The sequence below is a fragment of the Wasmannia auropunctata genome, unplaced genomic scaffold (assembly GCF_000956235.1).
Source record: "Wasmannia auropunctata unplaced genomic scaffold, wasmannia.A_1.0 LD335208.1, whole genome shotgun sequence".
In the NCBI taxonomy this organism is placed as follows: Eukaryota; Metazoa; Arthropoda; class Insecta; order Hymenoptera; family Formicidae; genus Wasmannia; species Wasmannia auropunctata.
This window is the reverse complement of record NW_012027682.1, coordinates 117,211-142,877: the sequence shown is the minus strand read 5'-3', so window position 1 is coordinate 142,877 and position 25,667 is coordinate 117,211. Positions and strand designations below refer to the sequence as shown.

Genomic DNA, 25,667 nt, shown 5'->3' with positions numbered 1-25,667 from the left:
AGGCCCTCATCTCGCCGGGAATAATCGATTAACTTTTAATGTTACATATGTTCAGATGATATCGAGCGACATTTACAGCACGTAGAAATGTAAGCGCTTCGAGATTGACGATTTGCATCATTATACTTTCAATCAATATTAATTTCAGTCGATCAATATTAGTTTAGCGGCGCATTGTTGTGCGGCTTAACACGAAATGACATTCGTATTAGCGTCTATTCTTAATACCATTTAAAAGAGAGAGAGAGAGAGAAGAATAAAATTAATAAATTAATTTCTTATAGTTCGTAACAATCAACCAATTTTGTATTGGTTCAAATCTGTAAAAATTATCTCTTTCATTCGGCTAGAATTTCAAGCCACAATTATCACAGGGGAGTACAATAGGATTAATGTCGTATGTTCCAAAGAATATCCCTTTCTCTCACGGAGAATACGTTACGATCGTAATTCAAGTCCGCAGAGGGGAAGACACTCTGTGCCCTAATAAATATCCCGTCCGTACGGCGCGCACCACCGTCAGGATCGCTTCAATTAGAGGAGGCTGCGCAGTGAGTCGGCTATCCGAAATTGCATCCGAACTCTTAAATCCTCGTATTTTTCTGTTTCCCCTCTCCTCCGGCCGGCTCACCGTGTAACCAGCAACCAGCCCCCATGGCGGAGCCCCGATGAGGCTCGATTTCTCGCCCTACCGGCCCGTGTGGACGGCGCGTGTGGCCGCGACGGTGGCAGCAGCACGTGTAGATACCTCACCACGTGAAACAGAAGTGGGGATATTCAACATGGCGACTGTGCACACATCGTGTACAACGGTGCACCAATGCGAGCAGCGAGCACGCCCGTTTCAACGTCGTTTTCTTATTTCCACCCCGAGCCCCCTCAACTTTATCTTCTCTTTCTTCTTGTTCTTTATTCTCCTTCTTCTCTTCGTCGTTCTCCTCATCATCCTCTCTCCGATCGCGAGATTTTCTCGCCTCGTCTGATAACTTCTTTATATCAGAAATGAAGCTATACGTGTCTCGCGAAGAATATATCGGTTATTGGTAACAGAATTTTAGCGAAAAAGTTACAAAGAAAAGAAAGGAAAGATTTTTTAAGATTTTGAAATTGTATGATTAAATTAGCATTTTCATGCTATTGCCGCGCTATGTTCGATAGAATAATTTAGGCAAATTGCTCCGCACTTTATTGAAACATTAATAAATTTATATCTATAGTTAAATTAAAATTATTTTTTTTATTATGCACATTGTACACTCTTTATCTTAATTTGCCTAATAAAAAAAATTAAAACAAAAAGTTAAAAAAATTTTAAAAATAAATTTTATAATATTCTTAAAATATGTATTTTTTTAAATACTTTAAAAAAGATATCACATTATAATGTGTTTATTAGGTGCTTCTGTAAAAAAAAAATGAGAAAAAAATAAAAAATAAAATTGATTAATTAAACAATATAAAGATTTAAATTTCATAGAGATGAAAAAAATATTTAGATGTTTTTAATGTCATCGTAATATTAACGCTAAATATTCTAAGTATTCAAAATATTTCTTAACTTTATTTATATTTATTATTTTTAAGGATATATTTATCATAATTTTTTGTAAGATTTTTTTATTCGTTTTATTCAATCTGATTATTTAATGTTTATTTTTCTTATGTTTCATAATTAACAATAAAAATAAAAAGAAACACATTCATCATATTATTGAAATGCATGTTTAAAAAGAAAACACGTCTATAAATAATTTCAATGATGCATTTTTTGTTAGATTAAATATGCACACAAAAATATTTTGTTTTATCTACTTTTTGGATAAGCAAAATAATTGATATTATTTAATTCAAAACTTTAAAATATGAAAAATTAAAAATTATCAATAAATAAAGACAATATTATTACAACTTTGTTTCTTATATTTTTACTATAATAAACAATTATTTTCACGTAGAACTGTTTCGTGCGAATTTTAACCTTTCATTAATTGTATTGAGGTGAGCGAGGTTGTATGCAGATAGACAGTATAGACATTCCCATTTATTTTTCTAGTTTCGAGATATAAAGAATGGGGCATATTTTCCACTGGAGCATGTCTATTAAAATTATCCTATTTGTCAATTTCCTAATAACAGTAGCACATAGGTCATCAAGATTGCATGATTATTGACAACCTATTGTCATGTTGTATAATATCTCAATATATTTCCTCTCTATTCGCGATAATAAAAATGTCAGTATAGGGAAACTTTTCGTCCTACATACACGATTGAACTTGCAGTCTATTGTATTTTCTTACAACCCTCCCTTATAGGCACAACTGTGGCACGTGTAAGTAACGTGTCTCTCTCAACAGCGTTCTATAAGACATTTTTACAAATCTATATGAAAGTTTTTTAAGTAACTTTCGGTTAAATTCACTTTTCTTTCTTCCGATACGGAGAACCGTTGAGAATATCCGCTTACAAGTGTAAAAAAACATGATTCTATTTTTATAAAAAAAGTCAATTTCTAGGATTGCATGAAAAAATCGCGAAAGCTGCGCGACAAATCCGTTGACACTTTTCCGTTAACTAGTAAGAATCGTTAGACCGCCATTGTCGCGGTGAAAGAGGCAAAGGAGTGTGATCTAGAAAAAAAGAGAGAGAAAAAAGAAGCAACGGCTACTGTACAATTGCCGATTGTGTCGGCATTGTACATACCATTGTTTGATAGCCCCAGAGCAACAATGGATTTCCTTTGTCCGCTCGTTTCCTATCCGATGCGATGTATTTCACGATCGATTGAAATTGACCCCTTTATTGACGCCATGTTTTCTCGCGTCGCGAACAAACGGAGAAATTTGATTTTTCGTTCGCGCACGTTATACGCAGAGCAGACGTTCGAGAAAAGGTCCAAATTCCCGATACTCCTGCACGAGAAAGCGAGAAAGCAAGAGATTTCAGAAATTACATTTCGAGACTGCAGTCGTGGGACACGTGAGGACATTCGACAATAGCGTCAATAGCTGCAATTGTTACTGAAGATGTATGAACGAAAACGTGACAAATTGGAGTTTCAAATTAATAGAAAATATCTATGGACAAAAGTCGTAAAATGTACTCTCTAAATTTTCTGGAGTGAAATTCACTCCAAAAAAGTGAAAAATCACCCCAGAAAATTTAGAGTAAAGCAACGGCGGAGCTTTTAAGAATTTGAATAATTGTAAAATCACTAAAAACAGAGAATGTATATAACTTTTCACGCTCGTAAACGTTGCGACTGGAAGCGTGTTATCGCGATTGACGACAATTATGCAAATCTGCCTGAAGACCTCGGCTTAAGAATCGGTCACAGGATAAGGGTTCGTTTCGCGTAGGGAATATTAATTTTCCAGAGCGCGACTTCTACGTGCGCGTTCCTTTTGTTACGCGCGAGAATCAAATGTAATCGAGCATGTGAAAGGGGAGCAGGGACTAATCCGGCCGCATGATCGACCGGAGGTGCGTGTATGTACATACGCACAATGGTGGCGCGGGGCGAATAAAACCTTTCTCTGTCTCTCTTTCGCATTCTTCTCGAGAACGCTTAAGGATTGCATTACAGGCAAAATGGCGTGCTTAATCAGGCCATTCGTCGAGTAACGGCCGACATGGCCGTGAAAAGCGAGGAAGCTTTTGTGAATCCCCGAAACGTCTATCGGGGGTTCCCCGCCGTCCCGTACGTCCCGGACCGCGTGCTTTACACATTGTAATGTATATATTGTATATATCGCGTCTGATGCAATTATAATAAGTTTATAATGTCGGTATAATGAATCCGTCGTCGGGAACCGTTGACTCGCCCCATAGAAACTCCAAAAGTATCGCTCTCGCTTTTCTCTCGGGTTGTGAGAAAAGCGAGCGAGAGAGCGAGAAGAGGAAGAGCAAATAGAGTCTGGATGCAAATATAAAACTTTCAATATTCTTAAGCTCGCGTTTGGGCTACAATCCATGCCTTCAATCTTATACATTTGGATGAGAAAAAGCGCATCAATTAAACGTATATAGATTAAATAGAATATAAATTATAATGATACTTTATAAATTATGATTATATAATTTATAAATTAGATAATATAAATCTCTCGATCGAAAAGATTTCAAGAACGGTAAGCTCAAACTTTATTTATACGTTCTAATATTGAAGATAAAAAAATTAAGAATACTCGGAGCGCTTCTCTTTTGCGTTTGCTGCAAGACAGAAGACTATAGACTTCGCTCTGTGCTCTCGACTCTGCTGTCACCGTGGCACGTTAAAAAATACCGCCTTGCCCTTTCGCCCACGAACCCGAAGGGGCGCTCAGATAACGGACGACGTTTTTGCAAGAAGTCACGACCCCCGCGCGGATTTGCGCGGGGATAGCGGATATAACCGGACGATCCAGCTAACGCACGGCTGTACTTTCGTCCCGGGGGATAAAGGCTGTAGCTATAGGTACCCGGGGTACCGAGGTTACGCTGACATTCAATTACCGTCCACTTATATAGGCGAGGCCCCGCTATACGTGCATCCACTTGATCTGCCCACTTTCAGGCTAATCGCCCTTAATAAGAAATCTCGGACGCGGCACTGAAGGGGTTTTCTACCCGCGGGTACGACGCGCGCGCTCGCGCGATCGCGAGTACCTTTCGAGATCCGCTCTCGTTGTCTTTTACGATCGTGGCACGACAGATCGATCGCGATCGGCTGTTTCTCAAACTACTCTTGATCGCCAGCTTCTTACTTACAAGCTCGAGGCACAGACCGAGATTACTTTAAATCATACCGGGGCTAGTTCGAAGATAAATCGACGGAAGTAAACGTTTTGAATAATATATAGAGTTGATATAAAAAATAATTTGTATATAAAATAAATCTATTTTTATTAGTGGGAATCTCGCATCGATTATTTTCTCGTCATTTTGCCAATTTACAATTTAATATTTTTCACATGCATCAGTTTCTTATAAATATAAATTGTTTTATAATGTCGAGAAAAAGTTATTTCACATAGAAAAAGAATACTTTCGTATTCAGTAATGAGGAAAACGTTTAATTTAAATAAAGATATCATCAGATTGACAGACGAATCAATGTCATCGTGTGAGGAATTCAGAGAAACAACGGAAAAACTCGTACGTTACATCGAGGCGAACGCGCAGATGGAATTTCAACAAAGCTGAGAACCACTGACGATTCGCGGTCCCCCGTATCTTAAATAACTGGCCGGCACCTATGATTTTCTTGGAACGACCGACGGCTCGATTAAATTGATTCGCAAGCTCGTATGAGGGAAGGGGAGGGGGGAGGGGGGAGATGGGTATAAAATGAGGCTGTGCATCGTTTGGCCTCGGTAAGTAAATAAGTTTAAGTGACCGCGCGACAAACTGCGCGGAAGATCCACCGAACTGGATCGCAAACCGCGGGCGCAATTATATTGACGGGCTGAGCGGAGTGATATAGACGCCGCCAGTGCGAGAACTCTATTTTGCTGCAGCGCGAACTACAGGTGGTTCATGAAAGGAAAAGACGGAGTTAAGTCTCCGACCGTTTATGGCGAAACGCAATTTTACGACGATCCGCCGAAGAAACCACCGGGAGGCCGCATTAAGTATATGCAGTGCCGCATTATGATAATCAGTCATTTTGCGTTTACGACACATTATATGTGTACGACCTAAAAATATGCATATATATATTTTTTTTACATTAAAAAAAAAATAAATACGTGCGTGTATATGCATATATATGTTACATACATGCGCGCTTAAAAGTCCGGAAAGACTGACTTAACCGTTAACGGCAACAATCTATTATGCATGCGGCATGTATGTCGCCGTGATGCTTATTATTTTATACAATGTACCTCACGCACGAACGTGCGGGATCGCAGTCGCGTCGTATGGGGGACGCATCAGGGGCGTGCAGGCTGAGCCGGTGGGGCTGGAAAAACGCGATGGAATCGTGTTCGAGGCCATCATCGGCGATTACGCATACTTGCCGGGGCCATTATGCCTCATTAAAGAGGCCCGATCGGCCTTATTATGTGCGCCGTGGACCTCCTCTCTCGTGGGGCCCCTCGGCGGAGCCCGGGCCGCCCCACCGCCTCACCGTATATCGCCGGCTCGAATATAATTTTCGACGGGCACGAAGATAGTGGGAGTGCATCGACCGAAAATTAACGGCTCTTTAGGGCAAATTGATCGGCCGTGTTCGCACTCGATTTTTCTGCGCGCCCGTTTAAAAAACGCGGCAGGCGCGGATTTACGCGCGTGAGAGAAGGCGGAAGCCCTCCGAGGTGCGGCCGATCGACCGGCCCGATCGTGAGAAGAACGATCCTCTCCTCGCTCGCAGATTCGCTGGATAAACACTCGTCATTATACGCATCTCGATACGCGAGATGAAGATTATTTAGCTGATAATTATAGTATTATAATATGAAGAAATATGCTTCGCTGGAGACACAATAATTATTCTTGATGCTAAAAGAAATTTTATGTAATTAATATATATTGAATATTGTATATATTATATTTATATTATATTACGTACATTACATATTATTATATGCTATATATATAAATATATTACTTTTAAATACTTAAGTTTCTTTCGACTAACACTTCTAATTATATTAAAAGTGAAAATTTTGTAATTTAATGAATTATTATTGAAGCTATAATCTCATGCCGTTTATTCTGATATTCTCGACATTTTTATAAATCACAATATTCAGTATTTTAGTAACATCTACAGAGACTTATATATAAAGTTTATGAAAACTTCAAAACATCACGTGTGATCGCGGTAAATAAAGTTTTGTCGATTCCTAAGTTATGCGCGTACATTGGGTAACGCATTTCTTCATGCGTCACAGTGTTGACATCAATTTTTTCCTCTAAAGCTCATTACACGTTATATGAATGAGTTTTTCACGTTTATGTAAATACCCGGATAATTATCGCTCACCGGACTTCAATTACGTGCGCGGCGTTACGTTAAAGAGCGCGGCGTACTAGGACTTGGAAGAACAACATCCTTCACGTCACTTATTGCTCATGAATATCCATAAGTCGAGAGCGGTGCGGGACGTTACGTCACTCGGCGGTGTTAATTATACTCGCAATTAGCTGCGTTTTCGAGATAAAACGACTCTGAGACGTCTGGGAACGACTCTCGGCGCTTCCACGATCATATAATTTTTATAATATTTAATCATAACTCAAATAGATCTCATATTCTTATCCATCCACCCCGTCCACCTATGATACCGTGCAATCATTTTTAATTAGGCGGAGAGCCATTATATCTAATAGCCTGTATTTATAATATAACCATAACGTGTCCGGCGGAGCAATTATGCGGCAATTTGGGCAAATACCTACTCGATGCGCTCCTCGGCGTTACATCTTGATGAGCTTTAATTATTCCAGCCGCGAGGTCGAAGTAACGAACTACATATCTCGCAAATATTGCATATATAAGAGAAATTAGGCTAATGAGCGCACCTCGTGTGGTAGGCAATTACGTAACAGGTACGCAGGCATATCTAATCGTATATTAGCTTGAATATCAATAAATCTGCTTGCTCAATGTTCCAGTGAAATCGCTTTATAAAAATTGACAAGACACTACGGTTCAGAATACGTAAGTGCTCTGGTGTCTCAATTTCTCTCTGCATAACAAAACGTTTCGTTTTATTTCATCGATATATCGCAATCTACGCGGGCTATTGATACCTTCACCTGCTGCGATCGATTATCGTTAGCCGATATTCGTGTCGCCGATATATATGTATACCTCGCTCTCGCATCCGCACGGCCACGAAACGCGTTACTTACGACCCCATGAATATCCATGGGGTCCGGGGGAGCAAATCGTGTGGCTGGCGTGCTCTGATGATAGGTAACCATGTGTAATGGAGTGCTAACTACTGGCCACCTCGCGAACCAGCACACCTTCCATCGACGAGGATGGTGGTCGAGGGGGGTTGCGTGCGCGCGAGAGAGACGGTGCTGCGCGAGTGAAAGGGGGACGACGAAGAGGGAATGCAGAAACGCGCGGATGAACCCCGCGTTCTCCAAGGCGATGGGCGAAGAGAGAAACGAGGAGAGCGTGGGAGAGAATGAGAAAGAGAGAGAATCTCGAACGCGGCGGAAAGAGAGGACGGACGAATAACGAGAGGAGAGAAATGAGAAGGCACTCATGCAGGCATGTCTCGTCTCTTAGTTTCTCAAACAAGGGGGCGGTACCTCCAGGCAGACCAGTGGCAGTCAACCAGGAGACCAGAGATTTTCGAGACCAGGGTTCCAAAGTGGCCCTATAGTCGATTAAAAAGACACTCTATACATTGAGACGACGAAACAGGTCTTTAATAAACACTGGGACACGATGAATACAATCTGCAGAAACAACTTGCTTCTGGCTAAATCAAGCGTAAACGAGAATCAAAATTTAGTGAAATTGCTGCAACAGTTAAGTAACGTAAGCACAAATTATTTAGATTACATATTTAACTTCAAAAATTTTAGATGCTTATGCAAAAAAATTAACATATACCTACGTATTTTCGTTGATAAAAAAATCCGATAAATATACTTTTTTGTATAAAGAATTAGAAATGTTAAAAACTTATCTTAAACGTATAAATGTGGAGAAAAAATGTTAAAAACTTATCAACTTATAAATGTTAAAGAGATACATTAAAAACTTATCTTAAACTTATAAATATTAAAAACTTTGCATTCACTTTTTATAAGAAGAATTTATAAGAATCATAAATATCTTACAAGCGATTGATGATAAATCTTATATACTTGATCTTAAAATAGCTGATAATAAAAAATTATGCAAATACATAGAAAATATTACGTAAATTGTACATTTATAGATCCAAGTTAAAAAACTAATTAGCGATATGACGAAGGCGGCGACACGTCATTTCTTTTTGTAATAATTCATTTATGCAAAATAATGGAAAAATGTCAGATCAACACAAGGCTTGATACATTCTACATGCATGTAATTTAATTTAAAATCAAAGAGAATAATATATTAATTAAATTATACATATATAGAATTATTATTTAATTATTATTCATCATTAATAAAAAAAACAATGTTATGGAAATAGAGCTATTAATCAACGCAGTAAACAGTGCGCAAATATAAATATATATATATATATATATATTTAACCAGTTTTTAACCAGTAATATAATTTCAATTAATAATACATGATGTTTCTCGTCAATAAAAGTCATTGAGTTTTGAAATGTTATTACTCCACAGTCCATAACTGTTATTCCAGGCGTTTCAAATTTTATCAAGATTTACGATCATTCAATTCGATCATTCGATCGAGAAAATATAGTTAGAGGACAAAGTTCTTGGCCGTTATGGCCGAAATTTTTGTGTTTGTCGGTGAAAAATAAATGTTTACCTACGCATGAACATACGCACACTTATCGCGCGCTAGTGAGCTAGTTGCGCAAAACCGCTCATTATCGTCACGATCATCATCATCATCATCATCGTAGTTATCATCATCATCTTCCACGTTGGAGTGTTTGTTCTGATTCTCTCTCCGCGCGCGCGGCGATAAGCGAGTAAAAAGTAATCCGTTCGAACGGAGCCCGTCATTATCGGGTTATTACTTAAGTATCGGAGTGGAAACTGCAGGGCCGCGTCGATATCAAACTAAATGGTGAGAAAAAAAAAAAGATTTTACCCACCCGAATCTCTGTGAACCAGGATTTTTTCTAAGTCCTGCTTTTGTTTTCGATGTGCGAATTGACATGAAAATGGCGAGTAGGTATATACGGAACTCTGCGAGAAAATCTTATCATTACAATAATAAATATATGTGCAATAAGACTTATTTTAAAAGACTAAAATAATCATAGAAAGGAGATTTCTTTTTAAAGTGAGGCAAACAGTTCATAAAACAACAAGTTTATAAAAAAAATAAGAGTGACAGTTATTTGTAATAAAAAGTTTATGTCATAATATTTGTAAATCACGTATAATATTAGCGATAAATATACTTTTTTGTGTGAACAAGAAATGCTAAAAACTTATCTTAAACTTATAAATGTTAAACACTTATCTTAAATTCATAAATGTTTAAAACGTTGTTGCATATGTTGCATTCATAAATATCATAAATCTTGCAAGCGAATAATAAATTTCTTACTTGATCTTAAAATAATAAAAAATAAATGATAATAAAAAATTACGTAAACATACACAGAAAATACTCAAATAATATTTGTATAAAAACGGTAAACGGTTTATTTGTAATTATTATAACCACTTTTTCAAACCTAATACATTTCTTGGTACATTTCTTAGCCGAGTGCATTTTATTAAAACTGTGCAAGCAACCTGAAAAAGATTTATAATTGAATTTACAAACGTTTGACATTTATTTATCGCTTGATTATTACTACGTATCATTATGGCTTGTGTAATAAAAGTTAATTATAATTCTAATTTCATTCTGATTAAATGCAATAATTCTAATCAAAAGGCTTGCGTAAATAAATTGCTCGGGGGGATTTATAAAACACCAGTAAAGAAGAAATCATATCTCGTAATGATCCGAGAGAGGCGCAAAAAAAGAAAAAAAAGCTGCGCTCGTTTTTCGTACAAATTGCAGCCGTCAACGTACACTCACTGATCGAATACTCAAGAATTCACGTACACACCACGAACATCACAGAAGCCTGTTTTCGTGAGAGACTGATCTACTATCGTCAATAATTCCATCCTTATAGCATCAACGGGATCGCGGCTTCGCTTCGAACTCTCTCCTGTGCTTCGCATCGTCCTGTGGCGCGCAACCCAGTGATTTGTAATAATAAAATACCCTTTATCTGGGGGTCTTACGCAGCACGATATTCAATCGGACACTCTCCACCGCTCTCGGGACTGGCCCCGAAAATTCGATAAATCATAACCCAATTTCAGAACGATATCAATCGCACAATCCCCTCGCCCCCTGTACTCCCCCCCCTTCCTCTTTTCTTCTTTCTTTCTCTTTACCGTTCCTCTTACTTCGCTTACCTCGCTTGCCTTCGAACGAAGATATACTTTGTTCCGAGCGCACAGCATCCGTACTCTTCTCTCATTCTCTCGTGGTTCAAGGCACGATTTATAAAGCAAACACCGTGCGGCACCCTGCAATCAAGCTACACAACGCGCCTCTTCGGTTTACCAGCTCTCTTTCTCTCTCTTACGCCTCCTCTCTTCCCTCATCGTGCGCCTCTACGTCGCGGTGTATCGAATCGGCCGATCGGCACTTATACACCGCGTATCTCATACCTTCGAGCGCGTTTACACCGTACTTAGGACTCACTCGGCAGAGAATAAATTAATAGTTTCTCCGGATAACAGCTGGGGCATGGGGAGTTTCGACGATTGCCAGGGACGCAGAGATCGATTCGTGCGGGCGCGCACGAACCCTTCCTGCAGGCCCCGATTGGTCCATCTGCCAATCGCAATTTCCGAACTTCCTAGTCCATTCCGCGATTTTCTAATCTTTTTAATAGACGAATAGAGCTCTTGTTTATATTGCATACACCATGCATAGTTGAGAAATATATCAACCCTAAAGAAGATTCGAACTGAAGAAAATATTAAATTACATAAAGAAAAGTTTTGAAATAATTTAGAATTCAACAATTTGAGAATTTCTATATCCTTTCGAAAATCCGGTGAGTCAATATTGAAAGATCAGGCTAATAATTGATAAATTTTATGTTTCTAAAAATTCGCAAAATGCGGCCGTCATCTCGTCGCGTCTGAATTCGTTTTTGTATAATTGCTTGCGATTTACAGAGCGTTCGTCGATCCTCTTCGTGGAGGATCCTCGTGATCGATGACGGCTCGGAATAATCGGCCTCAGCCGGGCACGTGAATGCCACGCATCTGGAACGCAGATATCCAGGATTCGCTTCGCGGAGTACGAATTAGCGCGGTTCTCTCTGCCGGAGATAAATTAATAGTTCCGTAGACAGCTGGCATGGAGTTTCGACGATTAGTACGTACGCGGCGGGCTGCACGAACGTCTCCCGGAGCCGCTGTTCGTGTTCGATTGTTATCGAGAAACGGATCGGCGCGGCGCGGCGCGGTGATTTCGTGCCCGCGCCGATCTTCATTCGCCCGTTACCGGCCGTTGCCGCTCGCGAGTTTCGAATCCCGCGATTTAATTGCACACACATTAAGTGAACTCCCCCCCTCCCCGCATCGTTTTTAACTATCACCCAAAACTCTTTGCCTCACGATCTGGCATGTCGTAAGCCTGCAGCCACGCTTTTCTCATTAATTTTCTCGCTGACGATTTCTCCTCCGGCCAATTATATCGGCTATAAACAAAGTTGCGCTACATCGCTATCGAGGGAAAATCTGTTTGAAAACTTAATTAATTTTATCCGAGGTGTATTCCTTTCGTATATATGGAAATTTATAATACCTATATCTAAGGTGTGCCATTCCTCGTGTATTTTCTCTTTTTATTAAACACATTCCATTTTTATAACAACCCCTTAATTTAATTTTTAAGAGACGGGAACTCTCTTCTCTCTACGCTCAAGCAAGCGTAATCCTTTCGCGTCGAGATATTCGCAAAAAGCGATTGTTATCTTGCGCAACGGCAATTCCGCGAACAGCGGTCATCATAAAGTTTCCGAGATGCGAGCATAGGGTGCAAGTCGAAGAGGGGCCACGCGATGATCGGACGAAGATTCTGGCACGAAGAAACGCTCGACTTATAGTCACGAAGGTATCCTAAACGTTTGACGAGTCATGTCGTAAACCGTTTTGCGGAAGAGGCAGCCTCGATTGCCTAGGCGAAGGGACTCGAGGAAAACATCTCTCGCAGGAGGACTTCGGGAGCCGCGATTGAGCCTAAATGTCAAGGCCCCTCTGCAGACAGGAAGAGGATCGGCGAATCAATGGTGGGGGGAAGGGGGAGGGGGCTTCCCCGATTGCGAGATTTGAGCGCGGGACTTCCGAGGAACCGCGGGTAATCGCCCATGAAGTGCCTAATGACAGGTCATTAATGAATAGCCGATCGTTTCGTAAACCGTAGGCAGGTAGAACCACAAAGTAGCCGAAAAGTATAATTCGACGTGGCCGAATGCCGAATTCTACCCTCGTTCCAGCACGAACTAAGCCGGGCTCCGAAACGCGGGCACTTTCGCGGAAACCTGCGCAGACGTTGCAAAAAAAAAAATTAAAAAAAAAATATTCAGAGCGATCCCGCGAACGTAAGTCGAAACGTAATCGCGCTATAATAACGGGAGCATTCTTGGGTGCAATTTCCGACCGCAGAAATGCAAAGTACAATCCCATCCAAATTACACTCTGGTCTCAATTTTCATTTCTAATACACACGTATTGCGAGAATTAAGAAAAAATAAATCTTATTTAATTCTTTAAATCGAATTAAAAAAAAACTTCTTTATCATTACATCCACTAATTCTACATACCTTCGTTTATTTATACACGGAAAGAACGATTTTGTTGAAAGGTCTAAAAATTTTACTAAAAACAAATCTGAAAATAATTTTTTATTAAATCATTAAAATAATTTGTTGGAATGTTAAAACTGATAAGCATTGCTATAAAACGTTTTGATATTCTCTTAATTATTTTGACTTTTGCGCAAAATTTGATTATTAAACAAAAATTATTTTCAGATCTGGCAGATTTTCAGTAAAAGTGTTCTTTCCGTGTAAATATCTTTTAATTAAATGAAACAATAAAATTAAAACGTAAAGAAGCTTATGTTCGTTTCCTTCGAGAGGGGAGAGGGATCATTAGGACGCAAGAGGCGAAAAGTATATTTCCTCTCGAATATCGGGAACGTTGTTATGCGGTGGACGGTCCAAATCCGTTTCGTTTGCTGTGATATATGCCCAATCCCACCCGTTCTCCCCGGCGATGATTACAGGTTGCTCGTGCATTAGACCCGTGTCTAAAACAAACCGCTCCCACATCTACCAACAGTTTAAAGCCGCGGGGCGTGACTGCCGATGCCCCGTCGGATTTCCTGCGTGTACCGCCGGACTCCTATTGCGGCCGCTATCCGCTATTTGGACTCCGACGTCAATTGAGGGATCGAAGGATCGATCGCGGAAGTTATATACAATATTGCGGGCACACGAACGTGTCCCCGTTATAGATATATCGACCTACGTCAGTAAATAGTGTCCGAAAAGACGAATCGATCTAAGTAGGGCTCATCGTGGATCGAAATTAAATTCTACCTATAAATGAGAGCGAGAAGTACAAGTTCAGATGAGGAATGAGCATTAGATAAAATCATATAAAATTTATTTGAACGAGAGACACAAGCCTATGAAATATAAACATTTCCTGTTACGTCAATAATTTTAGTTTAGGAAGTATATTCAAAGAGCAGAGAGAATTTATTGAGTCAATTGGTATTCAAATTAAAAAAATTACATTATATAATTTGCATAATATTTGCACGATTCTACTTTCTATATTTAGATAGTACTTTTTTTACTATAAATCATTATTATCTGCGCGTAACAATACTCAGGAATCTTCTGAATTTCTCCAATCATCGCACTTTTGTTTTCCAAACATAAGGATTTTTTTAAAATAAACTTTGAAATAGAATATCTATTAAATATAATCAAATCATTTATGTAATAATTAAATTAAATAAACTAATTTTAATTTATAATTCGCGAAATTTCAGGATAAAATCTCATTTATAATTTTGTATACCGTGTATCTTTATGTGTTTCAATATATTTGTTTATTTATCTACACATTCTATTAAATGTTTTTCACATTACGTAGCGCATATGTAATTATATAAGATTATGAATAAAATTCTACTCTAAATTCTATAATGCGATTTATATATCATCCAAAATGGGCTTAATTATAAGCTATTATACTAATAAATAAATAAGCTATTACATTAATAATTTGCGTAACATTATTTTCATCTAATAACTGATTTCTTCCATCAGATTTATGACTTGCAATTTCTCGATTTAACGAGTCTGAAGAGTAAAATTTGCGATCTTGTCTTTCTTATTTCGGATCGAGGATATCTCGAAGTACGTTTTATCATTCGCATTTTAGTCTCCGCCTACATTAACTGTCGCGAACGGAACAACGCGAAGAGAATGACTTGCGATCGCAAGGCTGGTCGCAGGATAGCTGCTGAAGATGCCATTGATAGCGTCCTAGTGGAGGTGCATTGGCATTCATCACCGTATGGCCTATCTGCATGAGTATCGCGATTCTCTTCGTTATATCGCCGGACGTCTATGTCTTCATATACGCGATACGCGCGGCGCGACGTGCAGGCCGGGGGAGACGTGTTGCGCGTTGTTCGATTCACATTAGCGTTATATTTATCGCGAGCGTCGAGGTCGAAGGTGTATACGGTGCGTATATACGTAACGAGATCGCGCGCGATCGTGTTCCCCCCGTCGAGAAAAAGAAAAAGATATGGCGTAATGCGAAGTACGACACGCCATAATTCCGCGGCCATATATATACACGCGATTGAGGCCATACACGCTTAACTGGCGTAACCAGATTTTTGAAGGCCGGTTGTTCCGCCTTCGGATAACACTGCGTGGCAATTTATCTATTAGATAAATTACCGAAGGTATATAGAGAACAACAGGCCTTAAATCGCGATAATGAAACGTATATACGCATTTCGAGCCTCGTGCGATCTTGGAATAGGGCCGTACTCCCCACCTCCTTTTACTACAAAACTAAAAACTATATCACACCCAGAAATATAAATCTTCCTCCTCGGAATAATTATTCGAATTGCGGGTCGAAACTCGCGTTACTGCCGTCCGCATAGATTTGTCAGAGTCTGAAGAATGATAGCGTATTCTCTATAAGGGCGAGGCTGTTCAGGAAAATTAGGACCTCTCGAGCACCTTGCGTTTAACACGAGACTTCCACCTGCGATTATTCCCGCCACCACCACCACCACCACCTCCTCCTCCTCCTCCTCCGTGACCGTATAGTTAGACGGACGTATTACGGAGATCATTATAACGCGCGCGCGGTCGAAATATTTAGTGGAGTCTCCATCGGAATTAGAGGGGCCCGTCATTGTAGGAATTCTGTTTTTCTGCTGCCTTCTGGTGAAAGAGGGTGTGTATAATCAACATGTCAAAATAGTTTCTCGAGTAGAGCCGGTCCTACGGCTCTAATATATCGTTCGAATGAGGCGAACGAACACCAGGAATGTAAAACTGCGCCGCGGGCCCTCGACACGTCATTTCGAAAATTAATCTTTGCGAGAGCTCGCTCCCCCGCCCCCGTAATAATGTATTATTATAGAAAAATTTTGTATAATATACGTGAAAAAAGAAAATAAGAGAAAATTTATGTGTTTATTACAAATCAACAAGTTGCTGCATTATGAAAAAGAGCATGTCAAAATTATATACGAAAAAAAAGAACAAATGTAAAAGTGTATACATTTTCGTTATCAATCGTATGATTCTTACACTTATTCCGCTTTTTCCCAAACTCTAACTATAGATTTCGTCATCGAGATGATTGACGCATCACAACGAAGTAGTCATTGAAATATTTCACCGACTGTTTAGTGCAATTTCAACTTGGACATGGCTGAAACTTCTTTTACACCACAGCCAATGAAGAATACAGAATAAATATATAAAACAGTCGAGCGATAAGTACGTCACTGTTGTGTAGAGGAAGGGGACCAAGAAAGGGGAACCCTGAGAGATGTACGGGTCAGGCGGCCTCCCGGGGTTAAATGAAAGGGCGTTGATTATGAATTTTGAAGGATTCTTTAACCGCAGCGTCTTTAATTAAAGTTAATTACCGTCAGAATCGCCGTTCGCTACCCTAAACGTCGCTAACTCTCGTCTCTCGGCGTTACAAAACCGTATGATTACAGGGCGAAATTGGTCGCGTGATTGATCTCTCTCGACTCAAATGTACAACATGCCTTGTTCGAGTTCGTCTCTCCTTCTTCACCTCTGTCTGCTCGTCAAATCAAAAGGGGAAAACAAAGGGAGCGCGAAAGAGTTCGTACTGGAATCGTGTTATGAGAGCAAATAAGCAGAGAAATCGAAGATGCAAAGCAATTGAATAAGTAACTGTAAATCTTGTTTATTTCTACAATTGTCCAAAATTCTATTGAATTATTCATATCATTTTTGGTCTAAAAAATATATTTAATTATAATAATATATTGCACCAATATACATTTTAATGTGCAAAATGTTTCACTTATCATCAATTTTTTAATCCTTTCTTATGCCGTCATGCCAAGGCCCAAACAACGTTCGAGTATTAGAGACGGCGAAAAATGTCGAATCGTCGAAAAGCGAGGTGTATCGCGATGCAAGACAACGGTGGGAGGGGGGGGGGGTGGAGGATCGAGGCGTGTCCTCAACGAGATCGAGATCGACGAGCCTCTTACCTGGAACGGAGTCGCGCCGCATCGGAGTCTCCCGCGAACGACGCGCCGAGAGAAAAAGGACGGAAGAAAAAAAATAAATCTCTCTCAGACGACGCAGACGCGGGAGCACGGAGCGGGGAGGGGAAATTTGGAGGGAGAGCGCTAATAATAATAATAATAAACAACGTTATCGACGGGGATTAATGCTCATCTTGATAGATCGTGCGATATACGATCCGGACTTCAATTTCGGCCGCGATGCGCGAACTCACCTCTCTCGCATAACCGAAGCGGCATGAATAATTCAGGCCGAAATAATAATGTGTGCACGTGCTATAATCATACAAGTCAAATATAATTACACCGAGGGCACGAGGGGGTTGACGGGGGTGGGTCGCGGGCAGTGAAATATCAACGTGTCAGAGCGGGCGCTTCGTTATGGACAACATAACTCGCGACGATTACCGTTCGCCAGAAATTACAACTACTGCACTACGATTATAATTCTATATCGTTGGAATAGGTGAAGTTCTTTGCATATCTGCAGCGTTACTCTTTGACACTTGTGACCTCAAACGGAAAATCGAGAGGTATAAACATCGACAAAAAAGACAAATTCGTAAAAATTTCTACAAAATAATTACACGCGTCGCCTATACACATATACATACTATACTCTCGCGTTTCCCCTTCCCTTGCCGTTATAAAAATTTTTGTAATCGGCGAAACGATCGGACTTAATGTCACAATAAGTGTGGCAATCCTCCAAGAGATAGGGACGACACCCACGCACGCAGGTGTGAATCTATTCGGGTCGGTCGAACGGCCATTTGAACAAGCGGCCGTCTCTCGTACGGACGTCGTCGAATTGACTCTCGAATCGACTTCACAACAACGGCGTGTTTTCGACTATGCCTATCTGATTCTATCTCTTTTTTAGAGTCCCGACCAATGAATAATGCATATCTCAATTACTAGCGTTACTGTCCCGCCAATGACAGAAGGGCATAGAAGGATATAGAAGGGCATAGAGAGATTTCTCGGCAAATGTATACTATCTATAGATCCTTGTAATGAAAATCAGTCCACGAGCAAATCAAGTTTTATATATCACACGTCATCTGTTATTTAACTGCGAGTAAATTTAAAGAAAATATCTTATAATATAGATATTTTTATAATAATTGTTAAACAATTGTTATAATTAATAAATGATAGAAAATTTAAAAAATATAAAACAATTACAGTAGGGCAGAGAAGGGCATAGAGAGATTTCTCGGCAAATGTATATACTATCTATGTATAGATCTTTATAATGAAAATCGGTCCACGAATAAATCAAGTTTTTTATCACACATTATCTGTTATTTAACTAAAAATCAATTTAAATAAAATATCTTATAACAGATATATTTATAATAATTATTAAATAATTATTATAATTAATAACTGATAGAAAATTTGAAAATATAAAAACTACTATTAAATTAAAACTTAAATATTAAATAATTTGAATATTTGCGAACATTGCTCAAACTTGATTTTAAATGTGTGAAAAACAGGGATATATTTTATGTATCATTATTTTATAATAATTAATAATTTAATTATTAGATTAAAAAATAAATATCAAATTCCTAACTTCGACTCTCACATCTCGACTCTATTAATAGAACCGTCTGCAATTCTAACTACTCATTACCGTTATTACTCGCGAAAAACAATCTCAAGTTAATTCACGTCTTCTCGTTCCACATCATTACGTAATTACACATCGTTCATTAGTTTTGCGCGGAATCGAGCGAGGATCTTCGATGAACGCGAGTAGCCGTGCCGGCTTTGATTAAACGTCATCCTGGTATTCGTGATGATCCGCTAAGCGGATGTTGCGAGAAAAATCGGCTGATGTGCGTTCGTACATATCTGTATATCCACATCGCCATCAAAGTTGGAGATTGCCCATATCCGGTTTGCAGCGATAAGGACAGCTCATCCGATTCCCAACGCTGTATTCACAAGCGTTTTCATGAACGGTGCTTAATTGGCACTGATATCAATTCGCATGTACTTATACTTGTCGCAAATAACACGATCGCTCCAGAGGACCCCCCACAGAAGGAAAAAACGTTAAGATATCGCTTTTCTATTTTCATGCGTATCGAATGCACAACGCGGAAATATCTCTAATTCATTAATGACGCCATTGGAACAACAAATAGATCAAAAACATTGTAAATCCTCTTCTTAAAACAGTTAATCTCAAAAGAAATCTTTGGTTGATTTGTTTTTTTTTACGTTATTTTCATTTTAAAAAATATATTAAATGATTAATTAACGACAGAGATAACGGTATCTTAAGTAAACTAAACTCAAGCATAATTATTAATTGGATAATTCGATCGTTTGCAAATAAGAGTGTAAGGATTAAGTTAAACGGATACGTATACATATACGTCGATCGTATTTTCGAAAACTTAGCCACCTCGCTCGATATGATCGCGCCCGCAAAAGGAACAAAACGGCAAATTAATTTGCTCCCGGGTATGCTTTATCTGCCGCTTAAATGCAAATCGGTAGCAATTCGTCTTACTCATTCCGTTGCCACGGGCAATAAGACGTATTCGCGAATTAAGACATTCGCCGGTCGGATACAGCAATTCACCGGAAAGAAGCAAAATGACTCATTCTGGAGATAATAGAAGGGAAACAATAGAAGATCATAGAAGTAGAACTACTTATACTGTTGCAGTTCTTATTGCAAAATTCTGATTGTGAAGATATTGAGAATTTTTTCGCTTATTTTCCTAATCGTTTTTGTCAAAATGTCGGAGATTAATACAGCTCTCTAATATTGCACAATATAAAAGTAAAATCATAAAATTATAATTATTATATACCTATAAATATATATGTCAATTTGTTGTTGTCAATTTGTCATACATAATGTATTTCGATTTTATCTATGATAAATGCAATGGATTTAAAGATATTCTCTATTTAAGATACCTATATTATTTTCTAATTATAAAAATTATATTTATTTTTATTATATATTTTATTCCGTTTATGCAAATCGTTTTTACGAGAAGATTAAAAGGTGCAAAAGCATCATCTCTTAATTTTCTCATCTCTTCACAAATATGTTTCTTTTCGAAGTAAGCGTGTATTATACGGGATAGCCGTAATACATCGTAAAACATTTGTAACTCGAGTATTCCCCGGTCGTACCTTTTATCCGGCTTACATCTGCCGACTCGAGAAGAATAAGCGCATCACGTGCCGCCTATTAATAACGTCAGACGAATAAAACTTTCCGCGGTATCTGCGATTGTCATCCTGTGACGCGACAAATTCCGCAACGCCACACCAAAATCTCCCGAATCATCCTGATCATCCTGCCCCTTGCTACTATAGTAGCACTGTTTTGACTTTCACTGAATATCGGTGCTTCGCTCCCGTACGCTTCGATACGCCTTACGATTCGATTCAATTGACACAGCAATTGACATCCATGGTTAAGGCTGTCTGATCAACTTGTCTGTTTTTACTTGAGACTTTTGATAAACCCGTCACTACATTTCGCGATATACGTCCCGAGATTAGCGAAAAACGTCAAACCGTCGCTATGGTTCATGGTTCTTTAAATTTATCACACTCTGTTATTTGTATACTAGTAAAGTTGTGCGTTGCAATTGGTTCTTATTGTTTATAAGGCGAATACGTGGAAAAAAAAAGAATGAGCTATCAGATAGAGATGTAGATTCTCCCGAGAATCTTGGGTCTCAACTGGCCTTAAGCAGTCCATTCTCGTATCGTTTACTCTATAAAAATCACAAACGACCCGATTCCTGTTCCTACGATTCTCTTGCGTCTCCTCCCCTCCCCATCCCCCCCCTCCCAAAATTCGTCGGAAACGTGATCAACATCGCGGAGCGGACTCTCATAATCTAAATTCCATCTCCCCGCGGCTCTTCCTGCTCCTTCACGTATTCGTAACGCGGGAAAAACGGGCCCGACCAGTCGCCACGGCCCCCGGTTCGCTTCCCCGGTGCATATGGGCCCTGCGCGACGCAGCGCAACACTCGAGCCGGGCCCCACGGCGAGCTTAACTCCGAGACCTCGGCGCGGGTCCCGGCAGTGTCCTCTTCGGCACATGTCACCGCGTCATGGCGACCGCGATTTCGGGTCCCGGCCGTGCCGTCCCCGCGCGCGCGCGCGCGCGCGCGAGCGAGCGCGAGCGAGCGTACGTGTCGCGCATCTGATACAGCCGTAACAAATGACATCGTCGAACCGGCGTACAGTCGCCGGCCGGCTATCTCTTCATCTCGCGGACCGACAGCGACCGGGCAAGTATTGCCGGGCCCGACGCCGCCGCGGGCCCCGTCGGGCCCGGGACAACACTTGGCCGGTCGACCGTCGGCCGGTCGGCGTAGGAATTGTCGCGCGGCCGTGCGCGTCGACGAACGGGCCCGGCCGGTCAGTACTTTCGCCGCGGTTTAAGGGTGGCTTAAGCGGCCCCTAGTTAGAAGACATGACGCCGGGTTATGAGCCCGACGCCGGAGCGCCTCACGGGGGGGAAGGAGAGGGGGAGGACTTTCGTTGTAACACGTGTTGCTAACCGGTTCCACCTTAATTGTCTTAAACGGGCACCATCATAATTCTGGGTTTATCTCTCGGGGCGGCAGCGCCGTGTGTCCCGGCTTGACGTCGCGACGTTCGCTCGCCCGGGCCCCGCCGACTGCACGTGATCTAATGGCGATTTCGAAATTGATGAAGCGACCCGACCGTGTGCGTGCACCCGAGAAATAAACATTACGAGGAGGGGACAACGGAGGATCGCTGTTCAATGGCAGTTGTATATATAATAATCGCGAAAGCGGAGCGACGCTCTCTCGTCGACGTCGTTATTATCATCTCTTGCCAAAAGCAACGCAAACCTCCACGGCGAAATGAAATATGATCGTCCGTGATTTATAATACAAGTGTCGACTTTTGTGTGGGCCAGCCACTTTCTCAAGACCTTCACCTCATAAATTACGCAATGATCTTTATTTCTCTTTCGTTATTATATAGTTCTGCAGCATCCTCGTAACTTCTGCGCCGTTCGTGTGTAGTTCGTCATTTTTGCAAAGAGACGTCCCAACTCGGGCGTAATTCTTATAATACGAAGAAACTTTGTTTTGGCTGTAGAAGGCCCAAGCACGGTAGAACATGATACTTGATAAGATACGAAAGGCCTGAAAAAAATCGGGACTCCGGGTTGTGTTTTTCTGACGATCGTGAAGGAAGGACCGGGGCCGAAATTAGGTTTGCGAGGCACGTTTCTTTCCCTCGTGCGCGCGGCCTGGTGCGGCCCGGCGCGGCGCGGCGCGGCGCGAAGAGAGAACGCGGCTTTCGGTTCACCGTGCGACGGTGTCAGGATGTTAACCGTGAAGTATCCATCACTGCCTTACCGAGAAACGACCAACGACCACGACGGTGTTCCGACTTCGGTGGATCAGGTTAGATAAATGTAATAGTCCATAGTTCAGCTTGCTAACAAGGCTAGCCTCCCCTAGATCCGAGATAAGAGTCCGAGCGGTCCAGCTGACTTCGGGGACCGCTCATAATGAGGCCTAGTGGAAGCCGATCGCCGATTAGGGCATTCTTCAGCGATACTTCATCAATCATCGGAATCGCCGCCGAATTCGTTATGCGAAATCGGCGCGTCCAATATTTACGACAATTTCATAAAGCGAGATATATCAGCGGCGATCGCTTCACCGTTAAACATTGAAAGAGAGAGAGGGAGAGAAAATTATGGAGAATCGTTTTTACAAATTTTTACGACACCAGAGAGAATCAATCTTTTTATAATTTCAATACAAAAAGAGACGGCGCATACTTATACCTTGATAATCATTATAAATTTTGATGACGCCAAGATTTGACCTAGAAAGCAGCGAGTTATCGATATAAACGACACGTTTTGAACGATTTGTCGCGCTAACTTGATAAATATCACAAACAAAATGACTGTATTAATCATCGCAGGGTAATTTCAGCGGGACGTCGCGGATCGAGCGGCATTAATTTACGTCCGAAAATAATCTGTTAACCGCGAGCCCCGCTCTCTTTCGATTAATAATACCGATAACATTATTACCAGTCGTCCATCGTGCATATAAAGTGTTTCAGACTTTGAATTGAATGTTCCTTAAAACGATATATCATCGGTCAATTTAGAGTTGATTTTTGTTTAACGAAGATCATTTTTTAATTTTAGATATTTTTGTATAACAATGAATGAAATTGAAATTTTAAAAAAGATTGAAACTAGAAATTAATTAACACATATTATTATGCTATATCTAGCATACCGAAACTTAATTTGCAAGAAGCATTTTATTTTTCATTGATCATTATCTGAAAGCTATGTCTTGATTATATTTTTATTTAAGAAACATCCATCTCAAATTAGTTAATGCGATGAAAAGAACATTCAGAACACTCGGTATGCATCTCGTTCGCTTAAAGACCGGATCTTTCTCAGATATTAACGGCCCGTCTCTTTTGCAACGTAACGAGGCTCACAAGATGTATCAACACAGTTCTCTCTCTTTTTCTCCTCTCTCTCTCTCTCTCTCTCTCACTCTCTTTCTTCCCACGTGTTGATTAAGTTGAAATTTATTATTAAACCATGCCGATATGTGTTCCCGCGCACAACTTTACGACGAGGGACTTTAATTTCCTGAGGAACGCACATTAATCATTTATCGGTGATTAACTCGTAGAGCTGCCGATAAAACCGAGAATGGTTCCCGATATTGTATGCAACGACCGGCGAAAAGTCGAATGGAAACTTTTAAATGTTTCTCGTTGCAAGAGAACTGAGCACTATTTGTTTAAGCCCATTTTAAACGATCTACAATTTGCGTTAAATTTCACGATAAAATTTTACAACATGTATACTGATTTTATACTATATAATCCAAAATTATTTGAAGAAATACATATGTGTACGTATACATATATGTGTACATATATAAAATACATTAAAATATACATAAAAATAATGGCATATGAAATTATAAAAGTTAACGGAATAAATATAAAATAAGTAAGAAGGAGTAAGGAGTGGGTAAGAAGGAGGTTGGATGCTAGTTTAAGAAAAATATTTCTTTTACATAGAAAAGATTCAGGGAGAATGCCAGAGGGTTCAGGGGATTAGGTAGGAGGGGGGTGAAATATAATAAAATTTAATTTTTATTTAAAAATGTATTGAATTGGTGAAGATATAGATAAATTTTGGTGAGGTTATGGAGGAATTTAAAAAATTACATAAGGTGGAAGGAAGATAATATATAGAATGTTAAAATTAATAGAGGTTAAAAAAAGTTATTAAGATAGTCTAGAAGAATGAGAAATTTTTTTTTATAAATTATGATTCGTTATTGATTCCACGATTTACAAATATCTCAATTTGCAGATAAGTAACTGCAATTCCATCTATCTAACTCGTTCTATACTGTTCTATAGCTACAACACTTATCGAGATGGCGTTAGCGCACGGAGAATTTTTTTCTCGAGCCAACTAATATAAATATTTAATAATTTTTCTAAGCTTTAAATTTGAAAGCTTCATAAAATGAAAATAATTCGATTTGATTACAATAAAATTTATTATAATATAGTATAATTAGATTTTTGGTAATGTACCTTATTATTGAGGTAGAAAAAGCTATAAAAAAAAAGAAAGTAACAATTTATATTTATATTCTGCTCCTTCGCTCTTTCTTTGTTATTACTCTTGCTTCCAATTAAATCAGATTGGCAAAATTGGTGAATCGATTTCAATCGGATTAATGCATCAGAAATTTCCGATGTTTTCCGATTCATTTTTCAAATCGTAATAAAGACGCAATAGGATTTTATCGGCATATATGGGTATAAAAAAGTTTTCGGACCGGTTACGGTTTCGGTTTATTGGCCTGCATCATATTTCGGTCCGATTTTCGATTTCGATTCGGCTAATAAATTATTGATTTTAGTTTTCAATCTGGTCCGTGTTATCAAATAACTTTAAGTATAATTTTGTTAATAAGAATAGGATTATTAATTTGTTCTTTGTCATTCAATAAATGGAAAGAAAACTAGAGATAATGAATTAAATAATCAGAATTAAATTCACTGTACATCAATTATTGAATTGATCAATGATTAAGTAATTC

General features: G+C 39.5%; 1 long non-coding RNA gene across 1 annotated transcript; it reads right to left on the bottom strand.

Annotated features, from left to right (window-relative positions):
- Positions 1–6,665: 6,665 nt before the first annotated feature.
- LOC105457543 lies at positions 6,666–7,694 on the bottom strand. Its single transcript, XR_975410.1, has 2 exons — positions 7,387–7,694; positions 6,666–7,263 (listed from the first exon to the last, which is right to left on the bottom strand). It is a non-coding gene; the product is annotated as an uncharacterized LOC105457543 (long non-coding RNA).
- Between the last annotated feature and the right edge of the window lie 17,973 nt (positions 7,695–25,667).